Genomic DNA, 15549 nt, shown 5'->3' with positions numbered 1-15549 from the left:
TGAAGAGCAGCAGGTCCAGGGGGCTCTCCAGGTCTTTGGCCGCCAGCATGTCGAGGGTGAGGGCGGTGAGCACGAACTGATCCACCTTGGCCACCAGCAGTGCTGCGAAGCCCAGGGAGGGGGCCGTGTTCTTTGCGCCACCCCGTAGCTGTGCCGCCACCTGGAAGTACTCCCGCTCCGTGCTGCCCAGCAGCTCTACCCGCATGGGGACAGAGTCGCAGCTGGGCCAGGGCTCAGCTGCAGTGTGCTGGTAGCGGATCCCACATTTGGGGGGGAGGCCAATGCTGGGGCAACAGGGGGTGTGAGTGGGGGGTACTGGTGGGCGGGGGGGCTCATGTCTGGGGGCGGGGGGGGCAGCCAAAAATTTTTTTGCTTGGGGCGGCAAAAAACCTAGAGCCGGCCCTGGGTATGTATACCCCATTACAAGGTCATTAATAAGGAACTCATTCAACTGCTGGATCAAATCAGGTTTGATGGATGCAGAGAGACAGTAACAAACATGGACTTAACTTATGCTAGCTAGAAAGCCTGGCAGATCATCAAAAGACTTTCTGGAGTGTCCCGCCTCAGCAAAAAGGAGATTCCAGTCTCTGAAAATGCTATTACATCCCAGTTAATGGCTAATAGTTGTACACAGAACTTGGCTTAGTCTTTTAACCAGGAGATCAAAACTGAGGTTACAGACAAGTGGCAGGTAGAGCCCTGCGTGGGACTATTTTAAAATCCAGCTCCCATCCACTCCCGGTCCTGCGAGCCCCCTGGAAGCCCCGCTCTGCTGCAGAGCTCTAGTCTAGTCCTGTGCAGGACTCTACTGGAAGGCTCCTAGTGTGGATTCAAACCTGATGGCTCCTTTTTTCAAAAAGCTAGACAAGGCCATAAGCTTATGACAACAGGAAAGGTTCTAGGCCTGGATTACATCCACATGAAGTTCCTTCTTCATTTAAGCCCAAAAGCTTGGCTGCTTTGGGTTCCCAACCAATGTTTCCAGGACAACTGCATCCCAAAATTCTGGTGCAGGGCACAGGTCATCGCTATTCTGAAACCAGGAAAACTGCTGGAAGATCCCAAGAGTATCGACCTATCTCGCTTCTTTGTGCCACATACAAAGTTTATGGAGAGACTGGTTCTGATGTGCATCAACAAAGTTATTGAACCACAATTGCTGTCTGTTTTGGTTGGCTGCAGACGAGACCAGTGTACCCAAGAGCAAGTCACTTGCCTAATACAAGACATAGAAGATGCCTTTGAGAAGGACAAGAAAGTTGGAGCCATTCTGGTGGATCTGTCAGCTGCATAAGACACTGTTGCAGACTATTCTCTGTGAGCCTCTGGTGCAGTTCAACACAGAAATAACAAATCAGAGCTTCATCTTACAAGCTGGAGACAAAGTCATCTAGCTTAGGTGTCACAGTAACAGAGTCCCCTAAAGATCTGTTCTAGCTCCTCTTCCTTTTAATGTATAGACTTATGACCTACCAACAACTAAGGCTGATAAGTATGTATATATATGTATAAGTCTGTCTCACTGATGTGGGTAACGATTGACATTATATTGTAGGGTCACTCAGCCAGGACATGAATGCTCTCTCACTTATCTTTCAGCTGACACTTACATTAAGTGAATTTAAGATGGTGGCCACAATCTTCCATCTGAACAATGACCTGGCCAATCGACTCCTTTCAGTCTGTGTTGAGGATAGTCTATTCCTTTTCCAGCCAGTTGTCACTTATTTAGGAGTCAACCTGGACTGTAGTCTAACATACCAGTCCCCCCTAGAATGCTTAAAGAAAAAGATGACCTCCCGCACTGTGCTCCAGAAGCTAGCAGGAACCCTTTAGGGAGCAGAGGCAAATGTTTTATGGACCTCAGTACTGGTGCTGGTATTCCTTCCCATGGACTATTTTGCAGAAGTTTGGAGTAGGAGTTGGCTCACACATCTTGTTGATTTAGAGCTGAATCCAGCTATCTGTATCATTAGTTTCAGAGTAGCAGCCATGTTAGTCTGTATCTGCAAAAAGAACAGGAGTACTTGTGGCACCTCTAAGGTGCCACAAATATTCCTGTATCATTAGTGATTGCCTTAGCCACACATTAACATTTAATTGATATGTGTTGGCTCATATAGCTTCCCCAAACTTTGATGAGATGCCATCACCTTTAAAAATGCACAGAGGACTATGAGAGATGGAAACAATCTGCTGCACACAAGGCTGACAATGGTTTCAATAGGTGTAAATAAGCAACACACCTCGCCACAACCAACTTTTTAACATCCTTTTGTGGTGGCTATTCATACACTCATGTCCAGTGCTGCTGGTCCATTGCCAATCTTGGATGAACAATGGCATATGAGAGCTGACAGCTATATCCTTGCAGAGTAGCAGCAACTAAGGGATAGTGAGACAGGCGTACTGATGAACTTCTGAAGTCCTAACTTACACCCACCTGTTTGCAATCTGGGATGCAGATCCTGGTTTAACAAGCTGCTAACTGGAACAGTGAGTGTGGCTGCCACAATGCAAAAATTTTGGCTTAGCCCAATCTTCATAGTGTGACTAACAGGCAGCAATGCAGAGAGTCAAACACATGGTGGAAGAGCACACAATGAAAAGATTAGAGGATGAACTGCAACACCTCCTAGATGATGCAGCACTTAGATGGCTGAACAATTTAGATATTGACTTGTGCTAAATATGAAAGAAGACTTGAAGAGACAAGGGATCCAGGTGTATCCATACCTGGACAATTTGGCTCATTTGAGGAACATCAGATGAATGACTCCATTCACCTGATCCTACATCCTTTCAACACACTGGGCCTCAGGATCAAAAAAGAAAAGTTGTTACGGCTGTCAACCCAAATAATAGACTGCGAAAGGGCAGTGCTAGATTCCACAGCAGCAAGGACCTGTCTGCCATGGGACAGGTTCAACACCACAGTAGATCTCATAAACCAGCTACAAGCACTTTCAAACATGAGTTCACCTCAGACTTCTGGGTCATATGGCCTCTTTTACTTATGTCACAGAGCATGACAGACTTCATCTGTGCTCTGTGCAAGGATAGCTGAAATCTGTGTATCTCCCACACAGAAATAAAGGTCCCCTGAGAAATCCTCTCATCCTGAGAATGGTGGAAGAAACCCTGTCCAAGTAAGCAAAGGGTTACCATTTTCTCCATATCTCCCTACCAAGATGTTGGTGACTGTTGTCTTCATGCTCAGAAGGGGAATTCACTTGGACCACCTTTAGACCCAAGGACTCTGGATTTCTGAAGGGACTCACTTTCTGGACCTCAGATCTATTTGTCTAGCATGCATAGCATTTCTTCGCATGCTATGCATTCTTCTCTGAGCAAATGGTCCAAGTAATGACAAACAATACTACAGCAGTGTTTTACGGCAAAAGATCATCTCCTCTTTGGCAAGAAGCTGTTCACTTCTGGAACTGGTGTGTGTTTCATTAAATCACTCCAGTAGTTCTGCACCTACATGACACTGCACCCCATATTCTTCACAGTGATATTATTATATGATTATAGCATAATTATGATGCATTTTATGCAAGATGGGTCATGTGAGATGTCATTGGAAAAGTTATGATTTGCTGAATATGATTATCCTATTTGTATGCATGTATCATTTTTGTATCTGAAGTTATGAATATGTATATGTATTTCAAATGTAGTTACACCTGGGTAATGCCCACTAGACAAGATGTTTTCAGTCTAGATAGTGGGTGGGGAAGAGCCTATTCGGGGCAATGGGCCATTAGGAAACAAAATAGTCCTTAGGAGAAGTTTAGATCCCAACTGGGGAGCCTTCCTGAGAATGCTACAGACAGCCTCCGAGTAATGGCTGCTATGACTCTACAAGGACATGTGATGAGACCATGTCTCTAGAATCCATCTTGGGATGTCAATATTTTTCCACAGACCAGTCTGGGAACCAAGCTTTGGGAACAAAGGGTTCCTACCATATGCAAAAGCTATATAAGGGAGGGAGGGACATCATCTGGTGTTCTTCGCTCCCCACACAAGGAGACTCCTGGAAACACCTGAGGAACAAAGACTGAACTGAGGGAAGTGCTGGACCCAGGCTAAAGGGCTTTTTAGCCTGTGAAGGAAATACCTGGGGATTCCAAGCTGTAAAGCCAGTGCAGCTTGCCCCTTAAGAATCTGCAGCCTGCTGGTATCATCTTTTAGGGTGATAATCTGCTATTCAGAGCCAATCTATTTATTATATTAAGATTAGCTTGAGTTTTTGTTTATTTGCTAGGTAATCTGCTTTGATCTGTTTGCTATCACTTATAATCACTTAAAATCTATCTTTTGTAATTAATAAACTTGTTTTTGCTTTATCTAAACCAGTGAGTTGGAGTGAAGTGTGTGGAAATCATAACTCAGGGGCAAAAGGCTCTCCACATTGAGGGAGGGGGCAAATTTTATGAGCTTATGCTCTACAGTTCCCTGTGCAGCACAAGACTGCATAATTTTTGGTTTATACTCCAGAGGGGGTGCATGCCTGAGGAGCTGGGAGTAGCCTTTCCATGCAGGGGCTGGCTAGAGAGCCTGCTTGTAACTGCAGCTGGGTGTGTCCCTACCTGTATGCATTCTGGTAAAAGTGCAAGCTGGAGGGTTTGTAGCTTGTCACAGCAGTACAATGTGAGACGGAGCCCAGGCTGGTGGATCAGGGGGCTCAGTGGTACCCCAGTTCCAGGCAGCACCCTGGGGGAACCTGCCACACTGTGTTTGTCATTAAATCACACCAGTAGCTCTGCACCTACCAGGCTTACTGAATGTCCTAGTGGAGCAGTTCAGCAGGCAATTTACAAGCAACCACAAATGGATTGTCAAGGACTTCATCTTGCAGAGCATCTTCCTCAAGTGAGGTTATCTGATAGTAGACCTATTCACCACACACTGGAACAAGAAGTACCAAAAGCCCTCTTGGTGGGAGGTTGGGAGGCCCTCTGACATCCACTTTACTCATCTTATGGACTCCAGGGATCATGTACAGTACATCTAAACTACTGATGCTACTAATATTGAGGATCCTGAGGAACTCCAGACGGGACTCAGTAGTAATGATCATGTTAGCCCCAGATTGGCCAAAAAAATTCTGATATTCAGACTCCAGGAACCTGTCAAGTCAGACCCCGCTAATGTTACCCATCCTTCCTGATGTGATCTCCTAGAACAAATGGAAGGTCCTATATCTGGATCCAGCAACACTACATTAGCCAATGTGGATGCTGGCTGGTTACCTATCAACAAAAGAAGCTGCTCTGCTGAAGTTCAGAATATTAGTGTTTAGTGAAATGGATGAGGTGGAAACACAATGCCACCTGTTTCCCTTAGAATTACAAGAATCAGGGTCTCTGTTAGCTATCCTTACAGCACTCAGGGCTATATATCAGCTCCATAAAGGTGCAATATAGTCCAGGAGCCCACTCCTTCCGGGGATCTTAATATAGTTTTAGTCAGGTGAATGGGTCTTCTTTTTGACCCCCTAGCAACATATTCACGGTATCATCTATCTATAAAAATGTCCTGTAATAATAGCATCTACCGAAAGGGTAGGAAAAATTCAGGCACTTATGGTCGGTCCACTTTACATACTGTTCCTTAAGGACAAGGTGACCCTTAAACCTCTTCCTAAATTCTTACCTGACATTTTTTCAGATTTTCATTTGATTAACCTGCAAGTTTTCTTTCCCAAGCCCCACTTCAAATGGGAGAAGCCAAACTGCACCCCAGGGCGCTTTCATTTCAGCTGGACAGAATAAAGCCATTCAGAAGCTTTCCTAGACTACCTGTAGCATACGCAGGAAGGGTGAAAGGTCAACCAATATCCTATCCTACCCAAAGACTATCCATATGGACTTAATTGCATTAATTAATCAATCAGGGTTTCTGAACCTTTTTCTTTCTGAGTTCCCCCACAACATGCTATAAAAACCCCAGGGTGCAGCAGGGGAGAGGAGGACTCAGGACTCTCGGCTGAGGGGAGAGGGGGCTCAGGCACAGCTATAGTTTGACTTCTATTTTGGGTGGACAGCTGCGTTCCCTCTAAGGTGTGCACCTGAGCGGCTGCACAAGGGAGCAGCAAGGGCTGCACACCCAATTAGTGGAGCCACGCAGATGTGGCTCCACTAATTAGGTGCCTGGACCCTAGAGAGGAGGACCCACATGTAAGCTGGTGGTGTGGGAGAATAGAAGGTAGTGAGAGGGGTAATGGATGGGGGTCGGGGGAGTTTGGTGAGTGAAGGGCTGCAGTGGCTGGGGAGCTCGGCTGACCCCCTCCCCTGGCCAGGTTACCTCTTCTCTCCCAGCCCTGGCTGGGCTGCGGAAGGTGGGGAGAGATGCCCCTGGGAGCCAATGGAGAACACAGTAGTAAGTTCACGGTGGCTGGCAGTTGTATTCTGCACAAGCTGGTGTCTCCATTGCTCAAATGTTTAGCTGCATGTACAGTGACGGTAATCAAGTCTGAAGGTGACAAACACATGGATTATTGGGGCTAGATCTCCAAGGAAGAAGGGCTAGAGGATTTTAGCAGCTGAAGGTGGAAGAAGGTGGTGGGGTGTGGTTCTGTTTTTTTATTTTTGTTTTTTTGCCACAGATTAGGTTGGGGTTTTTTTTGCCACTGATACTACCTGGTCATTTAGGGGATGGTGAGTGTCTCCCAGATCACAGGTGCCAACTTTCCTTGCCCCCTCCCCGACTCACTCTGCCCCCTGCCTGCCCCTCTTGACCCCTCCCCAAATCCCTGCCCTGGCCCTGCCTCTTCCCCAAGCGCACCACGTTCCTCCTCCCCGTCCTGCCCACTGCTTGCCGCACAAAACAGTTGTTTTGCAGCGCAAGCACAGGGAGGGAGGAGGGAGCTGGGGCGGCAGGGGAGCACCAATGGAGCTCCAGCCCTGGAGCACCCACGGAGTCGGCACCTATGTCCCAGACAAACTACCTCTCCCACTGCTAATGGGAGTACTTGATCTTCACTGGTGTTCACCAGTGAGCAGGGGCACAGCACAGCTTTCAAATATTCCAAGGGCTTCTAGCACTTTGTTGTGCAGGAGTTAGGGCCAAACTCTTGTCTGGCCCTCTCCCCAAACAAATTCTAAAACTTAATGGAAATCACTTGTCTGGATTGCAGACAAGTAATCTCCATACAAGTTTAGAATTTGTTTGGGGGAGAGGTATTGGAAACCATTAAGGCCAGATCTTTTCTATCTGCTATAGTTCTGGCTCTTCAGAGTACTCCCATTGACTCTTAAGTAGCAAGCACTAGGTTTGGTGCTAGGTGTTTTGTAGGATGAAGACTTTATTTGCAAGCTCTTTGAAGCAGGGATCTGTCTGAAAACTCTAAAGCCATGTGTCATTGTGCTCCATTTACTTAAGGGGCTTGTAAAAAACGTTATGAGTCTACTCTGAGTTTTTAAGTTGGTGACACACACAATGTGAAACCAGAACTTTAACTTAGCCTGTTTCTACAGGGCTCTGTTGTACTTGCACAACATGCGTCCTAAACACTAATTTAAAATACACATAAACAACCACTTGATATTTTACTTCCCTTCATATTTTCAGTGTTGGCATGTGTTTGTGGTTTTGTTTGCTTTCTGTGTTATTTTTACTGTTCTATATGTGTGAAGTATTAATCAAATTAATAATTGACATCCCATAGAAATTTTGTAAGCCTGAGTGAATGCCTTTTACTCTCCTTTCCAGTACCAGAAAATATTGTATTAATATTTGCAACGAGAGCATGACTATTTCCAAGTGACTCATAGATTTGTTTAGCATCTTAAAGCCGAGATGTGTGTGGAGGTAATATGCATGCAAGAGGGATAGTTCTGTGAACTGCAAAAGTCTGTAGCATGCTAGTGTTTTGGCAGTTGCTTCATTTTGCAAGAGCAGCTTTCCCTGAAAATTTAGTGGTCTGCGGTAGGATAGGTTATTAAATTGGGCCTCTAGTGCATATTTTTTATGCTTTCACTTAATGGCCATGACTTTGTTTTATTTATATAGCTGTTTTCAGTATGTCACATTTTGGTGTGTTTACTAGCTTAAGTTGTTAGAAAGGATGATAAAATACATGTACTTCAAGGGCAATGTTAATTTTCTTTTTATTTGATTTTATATTAAATAAACAGCTTAAGCAGTGCACCTTATTCATTATCCCTTGTTTTAATATTCTTTCTTCCATACCTATGAACTTATATATATATATATGGGGGTTTTTTTTGGTACTGGAGGCACATATCCACACATTACCTCGATATTGGTGCTGCACATAACAAAATTCATTCCGCACATGGATGGAAAAAATTAGAGGGAACATTGGCTGGCCAGGGGCCAGCGGGGCTTGAGCCAGCTCCGCATGGTGGGATCCGTGGAGGAAGCTTCACCTCCAACCCCTCACCCACCTCAGCAGGCCACCCAGCCTGTGTGGGTGGGGGGCGGACAACAAAAATTATAACTCAAAGGTAGGAAGCTCAGCTCAAAAAGTTTGAAAACAGCTCAGGGTGCAGGGAGAGAGGTACCTAAGGACTGTGTGCGGGCAGAGGAGTAGCTCAGGGTGCAGGGAGAGGGTCACTTGATGCAGGGAGGGGTTAGCTCGATGCAGGGAGGGGGATAGCTAGGCGCTGTGTGTGCGTATGGGGGTAGCTCAGGGTGCAGGGAGGGGGTAGCGAGGGACTGTGTGGGGGCAGAGGGGTAGATCAGGGTGCAGGGAGGGGTTAGCTCGATGCAGGGAGGGGGATAGCTAGGCGCTGTGTGTGCGTATGGGGGTAGCTCAGGGTGCAGGGAGGGGGTAGCGAGGGACTGTGTGGGGGCAGAGGGGTAGATCAGGGTGCAGGGAGGGGTTAGCTCGATGCAGGGAGGGGTTAGCTCGATGCAGGGAGGGGGGTAGGTAGGGGCTGTGTGCGGGCAAGGGGGTAGCTCGGGGTACAGGGAGCGGGGTAGCTAGGGGCCGTGTGCCGGGAGGGCTCCCTTGCAGTCCCTGTTCCCCAAGGGCTCAGCCAGCCATGGAGCCAGGTCCCCCAACCCAGTGGCTCTTACTGGCTGCCTGAACAAAGGGGACTGGGAGCTGAGGAGCAGCTTCAATCCTCTGCAGCAGCAGGAGACAAGAGAATGCCACGGCTGCCTGCTCCATGGCACCAGCCAGAGCAGCAGCTGTCCCGCACTGGCTGGCTCTGGCTTCCCACCTCCAACCTGGCAGGGGGTGGGGAGAGAAGGAGGTGGAGGGGTGTGTGTGGAGCTGCCTCGGGACTTCCCTGCTCTTGCAGTGTAGTTTCTGGGGAGGGGCAACATGGGCGCAGGGCTTCTGCCCCATGGGGAACACTGGGGCTCGGGGGTTCATCCCCACTGCTCCCAGCATCAGGCCTGCAGGGGTGCCTGAGATCGGGGCTTCAGCCCCGCGGGAGGTGCTGGGGCTCTGGGTTATAGCTGCAGCCCCCCTCCTCCTCAAGGGTTTGCGGACCCCCTGTTGAGAACCACTGCATTAGATCATGCTATGCGTTAGACTACTTCCACCCTGGCAGGTTAGAGCCCATTCCAACTAGGCTTATGCATCTTCTGTGGCTTCCCTGAGAAGCATACTGTGACAGTCTGGATCAGTTTGTGAATTCCACTTTGTTTTATGAACACCACTTATAATTATAACCTTTACTGTGGATTAGAGCATCCACTTTGTAGCAGAGGTTTGACACCTAGTGGAGAGACTTTAAATGAGAAGCTATGACAAACCAATGCAGGCCCATCAGCCCTGAATCATAGAATCACAGAATCTCAGGGACCTCAGGAGGTCATCTAGTCCAACCCCCTGCTCAAAGCAGGACCAAACCCAACTAAATCATCCCAGCCAGGGCTTTGTCAAGCCTGACCTTAAAAACCTCTAAGGAAGGAGATTCCACTACCTCCCTAGGTAACCCATTCCAGTTCTTCACCACCCTACTAGTGAAAAAGTTTTTCCTAATGTCCAACCTAAACCTCCCCCTCTGCAACTTGAGACCATTACTCCTTGTTCTGTCATTTTCTACCACGGAGAACAGTCTAGATCCATCCTCTTTGGAACCTCCTTTCAGGTAGTTGAAAGCAGCTATCAAATCCCCCCTCATTCTTCTCTTCTGCAGACTAAACAATCCCAGTTCCCTCAGCCTCTCCTCATAAGTCATGTGCTCCAGCCCCCCCAATCATTTTTGTTGCCCTCCACTGGACTCTCTCCAATTTATCCACATCCTTCTTGTAGTGTGGGGCCCAAAACTGGACACGGTACTCCAAATGAGATCTCACCAGTGCTGAATAGAGGGGAATGATCACATCCCTCGATCTGCTGGAAATGCCCCTACTTATACAACCCAAAATGCCATTAGCCTTCTTGGCAACAAGGGCACACTGTTGACTTATATTCAGCTTTTCGTCCACCGTAACCCCTAGGTCCTTTTCTGCAGAACTGCTGCCCAGCCATTCAGTCCCTAGTCTGTAGCAGAGCATGGGATTCTTCCGTCCTAAGTGCAGGACTCTGCACTTGTCCTTGTTGAACCTCATCATATTTCTTTTGGCCCAATCCTCTAATTTGTCTAGGTCCCTCTGTATCCTATCCCTACCCTCCAGCGTATCTACCACTCCTCCCAGTTTAGTGTCATCTGCAAACTTGCTAAGGGTGCAGTCCACACCATCCTCCAGATCGTTAATGAAGATATTGAACAAAACCGGCCCCAGCACCGACCCTTGGGGCACTCCACTTGATACTGGCTGCCAACTAGACATGGAACCATTGATCACTACCCGTTGAGCCCGACCATCTAGCCAGTTTTCTATCCACCTTACCGTCCATTCATCCAGCCCAGACTTCTTTAACTTGCTGGCAAGAATACTGTGGGAGACTGTATCAAAAGCTTTGCTAAAGTCCAGAAATAGTACATCCACTGCTTTCCCCTCATCCACAGAGCCAGTTATCTCATCATAGAAGGCAATTAGGTTAGTCAGGCATGACTTGCCCTTGGTGAATCCATGCTGACTGTTCCTGATCACTTTCCCCTCCTTTAAGTGGTTCAGAATTGATTCCTTGAGGACCTGTTCCATGATTTTTCCAGGGACTGAGGTGAGACTGACTGGCCTGTAGTTCCCTGGATCTTCCTTCTTCCCTTTTTTTAAAGATGGGCACTACATTAGCTTTTTTCCAGTCATCCGGGACCTCCCCCGATCGCCATGATTTTTCAAAGATAATGGCCAATGGCTCTGCAATCTCATCGGCCAACTCCTTTAGCACCCTCGGATGCAGTGCATCCGGCCCATGGACTTGTGCTCGTCCAGCTTTTCTAAATAGTCCCGAACTACTTCTTTCTCCACAGAGAGCTGGTCATCTCCTCCCCATACCGTGCTGCAGAGTGCAGCTGTCTGGGATGGTTTGTTCCTTTAACCTCAATAAGGATTCTTTAAAATACAGCCAGCTTTCCTCGACTCCTGTCCCCGTCATGTTATTCTCCCAGGGGACCTTGCCCTGAGGGAGTCAAAGTCTGCTTTTCTGAAGTCCAGGGTCTCTGTTCTACTGCTCTTCTTTCTTCCTTATGTCAGGATCCTGAACTTGACCATCTCATGGTCACTGCCTCCCAGGTTCCCATCCACTATTGCTTCCTCTACTATTTCTTCCCTGTTTGTGAACAGCAGGTCAAGAAGAGCTTTTCCCCTAGTTGGTTCCTCCAGCACTTGCACCAGGAAATTGTCCCCTACACTTTCCAGAAACTTCCTGGATTGTCTGTGCACTGCTGTATTGCTCTTCCAGCAGATATCGGGGTGATTAAAGTCACCCATGAGAACCAGGGCCTGTGATCTAGCAACCTCTGTTAGTTGCTGGAAGGAAGCCTCGTCCACCTCATCCCCCTGGTCCGGTGGTCTGTAGCAAACTCCCACCACGACATTACCCTTGTTGTTCATATTTCTAAATTTAATCCAGAGACTCTCAGGTTTTTCTGCAGTTTCATACCGGAGCTCTGAGCAGTCATACTGCTCTCTTACATACAACGCAACTCCCCCACCTTTTCTGACCTGCCTATCCTTCCTGAACAGTTTATATCCATCCATGACAGTACTCCAATCATGTGAGTTATCCCACCAAGTCTCTGTTATTCCAATTACATCATAATTCCCTGACTGTGCCAGGACTTCTAGTTCTCCCTGCTTGTTCCCCAGGCTTCTTGCATTTGTGTATAGGCATGTAAGATAACTCACTGATCGTCCTGCTGTCCCAGTATGGGGCAGGAGCCCTCCCCTCTTGCACTCACCTACTTGTGCTTTCTCCCGATATCCCACTTCCCCACTTACCTCGGGGCTTTGGTCACCTTCCCCCGGTGAAGTCTTCTTTAATGGAACGATGTTTTCTATCAACAGGACACACACAAAATGACCTTGCCTCCTGCTGTTGCTCATCAAAATACCTTTTTGATTAAGGGAAGGTGCACTAGGCTGGGCACCAGAATGCCATATATTAAAGTCACACTTTCTATTGACTGGTATTATTGCACTGTGGTAGCACCAAATAGCCTTGGTCCTGAATTAAGACCCCGCTGTTCTATGCTCTGTTCAAACACACACAATGATGTTCCCTCTCCCCAAAGAACTTACAATAACTCTCTGCACTTCAAAACAGTTCTGTAAGGCCCGAGACTTTCCCTAGAACGGAAGCAAGCATTTTACAGACAGAGGCTGCATAAGGTAATATCTGTCCTACCTGAGAATAGAATGTAAGTCTCTAATATGACAAGCCAAAGTCTCAGCCATTTACTTACACTGCTTCTCAAAAAGAACCTGCAAAAACTATGCTATGTATCCTGCCTGTAAAATAGGTCTTTGCTTGCTTACAAAACCCACTGTTTCAATGTTTGTGTAACCCACACATGGTTACATTTTCATTTTGCATCCCTTCTAATGACTGGTTAAAGAGGATAACAGTCACTGCTTATGCAAGCTAATGTAATGAGTCCTTTAGCTCAAGCAGTAGAGGCTTGTGCTATAGCTGTAAAGGCGTAATCCTACCGTTGACCTATGTGAGAAGTTGTTACAGTTGCACGTGATAAAATGTGTTTTTTTTTTTAAAAAGAAGAAAAACCTAGAAAGTTACATATACAATTATATTAAGGACTTTTAAAAACTGCAAAAGTCAAGTACTCAATTGTTAAAAATACTAGAATTAATGTTGCCCATCCAATCCTAAATCTGCACCCTTTGTATTCATTATATAATCTTTAATTATTTGATAGTCCCCCTACTGTGATGTCTATAAGGAGATAGCTTTCAGGTCTGAGTCACAGCCATGAAAGATATAGAGAAACTGGTCGCCTATAGTTATGGCAATACAAATTATCAATATGGGTTGAGACTGTTATAAAAACATATTCATTGACTACTTATTTGAAAAACACATGGATATTTATATTAAAGGTACACCATGGTCAACTCAAACAGGGCTTCAGAGTTGCATTTTTTTAATATCAAACTCTTAGCCCTGGTCTTCTCACAAACATATATAACTACATTGTTCAGGGGTGTGGATTTTCCACACCCCTGAGCGACGTAGTTACACAGACCTAACACCCCATGTAGATAGTGCTATGTCAATGGGAGGGTGTAATAGTCCGAGGTTGGGGCCGTGCCCTCTCAGGGGCCGTCGGGAGCCAGGCCGCCTCACTACACGGCCCAAATCAGTCTCCGGGTTCTGAAGGTCTTGGGGTTCTGCCCCTCAAGCAGGGGCTGAACAGAAGGCACACGATGAATGCAATGAGTCCCAGCCCTCAGTCAGGGCGGGACAGCAGACACTAGGGCTAGGCTCAGATCCTTCCCGCAGGCTGAGCACCCATAAAGTCAATAAGCCACGGCCCTCATTCAGGGCGGGGCAGCGAACCAGTTCTAAGCTCCGGTCCTGGCAGACGGAGCTGAGCAGTTACAAAGTCAGTAAGCCCCAAGCCCTAGCTCAGGGCGGGGCAGCACACAAGAGTCCAGGGAGCTCAGATCCCCCTGCAGGCTGAGCAGTAACAAAGTTAACAGGCTAAGCCCAGGCCCTCAATCAGGGCGGGGCACCAAACACAGCAGTTCTAGGATCAGCTCCTTAGAGCAGGAGCTGAGCAACAATAGTCAGTAAGCCCCCAGCCCTAGGTCAGGGTGGGGCAACAAACAATAGTTCCAGGGGCTCAGGTCCTTGTCCCAGGAGCTGAGCTATGGCAATAGTTCCGGAAGCCCAAGCCCTTAGTCAGGGCGGGTAATAAACAATAGTTCAGGGCTCAGGTCCTTATAGCAGGAGCTGAGCTACCACACTACTTCAGGGAGCCCAAGCCCTTAGTCAGGGCGGGGCAAGAAACAAGAGTTCAAGGCTCAGGTCCTTTTAGCAGGAGCTGAGCAGTAATATCAGTCCAGGGCTCAGGTCCTTGTCTCAGGAGCTGAACCACAGCAGTAAGTCAGGAAGCCCAGACCCTTAGTCAGGGCGAGGCAATAAACAATAGTTCAAGGCCCAGGTCCTTATAGCAGGAGCTGAGCAGTAATATCAGTCCAGGGCTCAGGTCCTTGTCTCAGGAGCTGAACCACAGCAGTAAGTCAGGAAGCCCAGGTAAGTGCAGGCTTCTCTGCCTGAGTGCTGGCAGGAGGGGGGAGTCTGCCACCCGTGGGTGGGGTGGCAGGGGGGACACAGGCCCACCCACTCCACTGTGTCCCAGCCCGGGGCCCTAACAGCGGCGTGGATCCGCTGCAGTCAGTGGGGATCCTGGCCTCAACACACTGACATGGGCACGTCAGTGCCCTCAGCCGGACAGGGGTCGGCTACCTCCGGGCTACACTCCATCTCCCCCTCCATGGGTACCTGCTCCTCGCTGGGCTCTGCAGCGGGGTCCCACACCATGGGCTCCTCGGCGTGCTGAGGGCTCTCTAGGTCGGGCTGCTCCTCCGGACTCGGGTCACGGGAACGCTCGGCCCGTCCGCCCTCCGGGTACCTGGCTCGAGGGAGGCTCGGCCCGTCCGCCCTCCGGGTACCTGGCTCGAGGGAGGCTCGGTCCGGCAGGAGCCCGAACAGGAGCGTCCGGCCGCTGGGCTCCAATTGAGTGTTGAAGCCGGGCTTTTATACTTCCTGTCCCGCCCCTTGACTTCCGGGGGGCGGGAACAGGCGGCGGTGGCTCCGCCCACTGAGGTGGCTGTTCCGGTTCCTCCCTGTCAGGGGCCGTTGGGAGCCAGGCCGCCTCACTACATAGGGCTTCACCTATTGACACAGCTACTGCTTCTCAGGGTATGTCTACACTACGAAATTAGGTCGATTTTTTAGAAATCGATTTGATACAGTCGATTGTGTGTGTCCCCATTAAACGCATTAAGTCGGCGGTGTGCGTCCACAGTACCGAGGCTAGTGTCGACTTTCGGAGCGTTGCACTGTGGTAGCTATCCTACAGTTCTCACAGTCTCCGCCGCCCATTGGAATTCTGGGTTGAGATCCCAATGCCTGATGGGGCAAAAACAGTGTTGTGGGTGCTTCTGGGTAAATGTTGTCAGGCCTCCCTCCCTCCGCGAAAGCAA

This window comes from Mauremys mutica, chromosome 23 (genome assembly GCF_020497125.1).
Source record: "Mauremys mutica isolate MM-2020 ecotype Southern chromosome 23, ASM2049712v1, whole genome shotgun sequence".
Lineage (NCBI taxonomy): Eukaryota > Metazoa > Chordata > Testudines > Geoemydidae > Mauremys > Mauremys mutica.
This window is presented reverse-complemented; position numbering follows the sequence as displayed.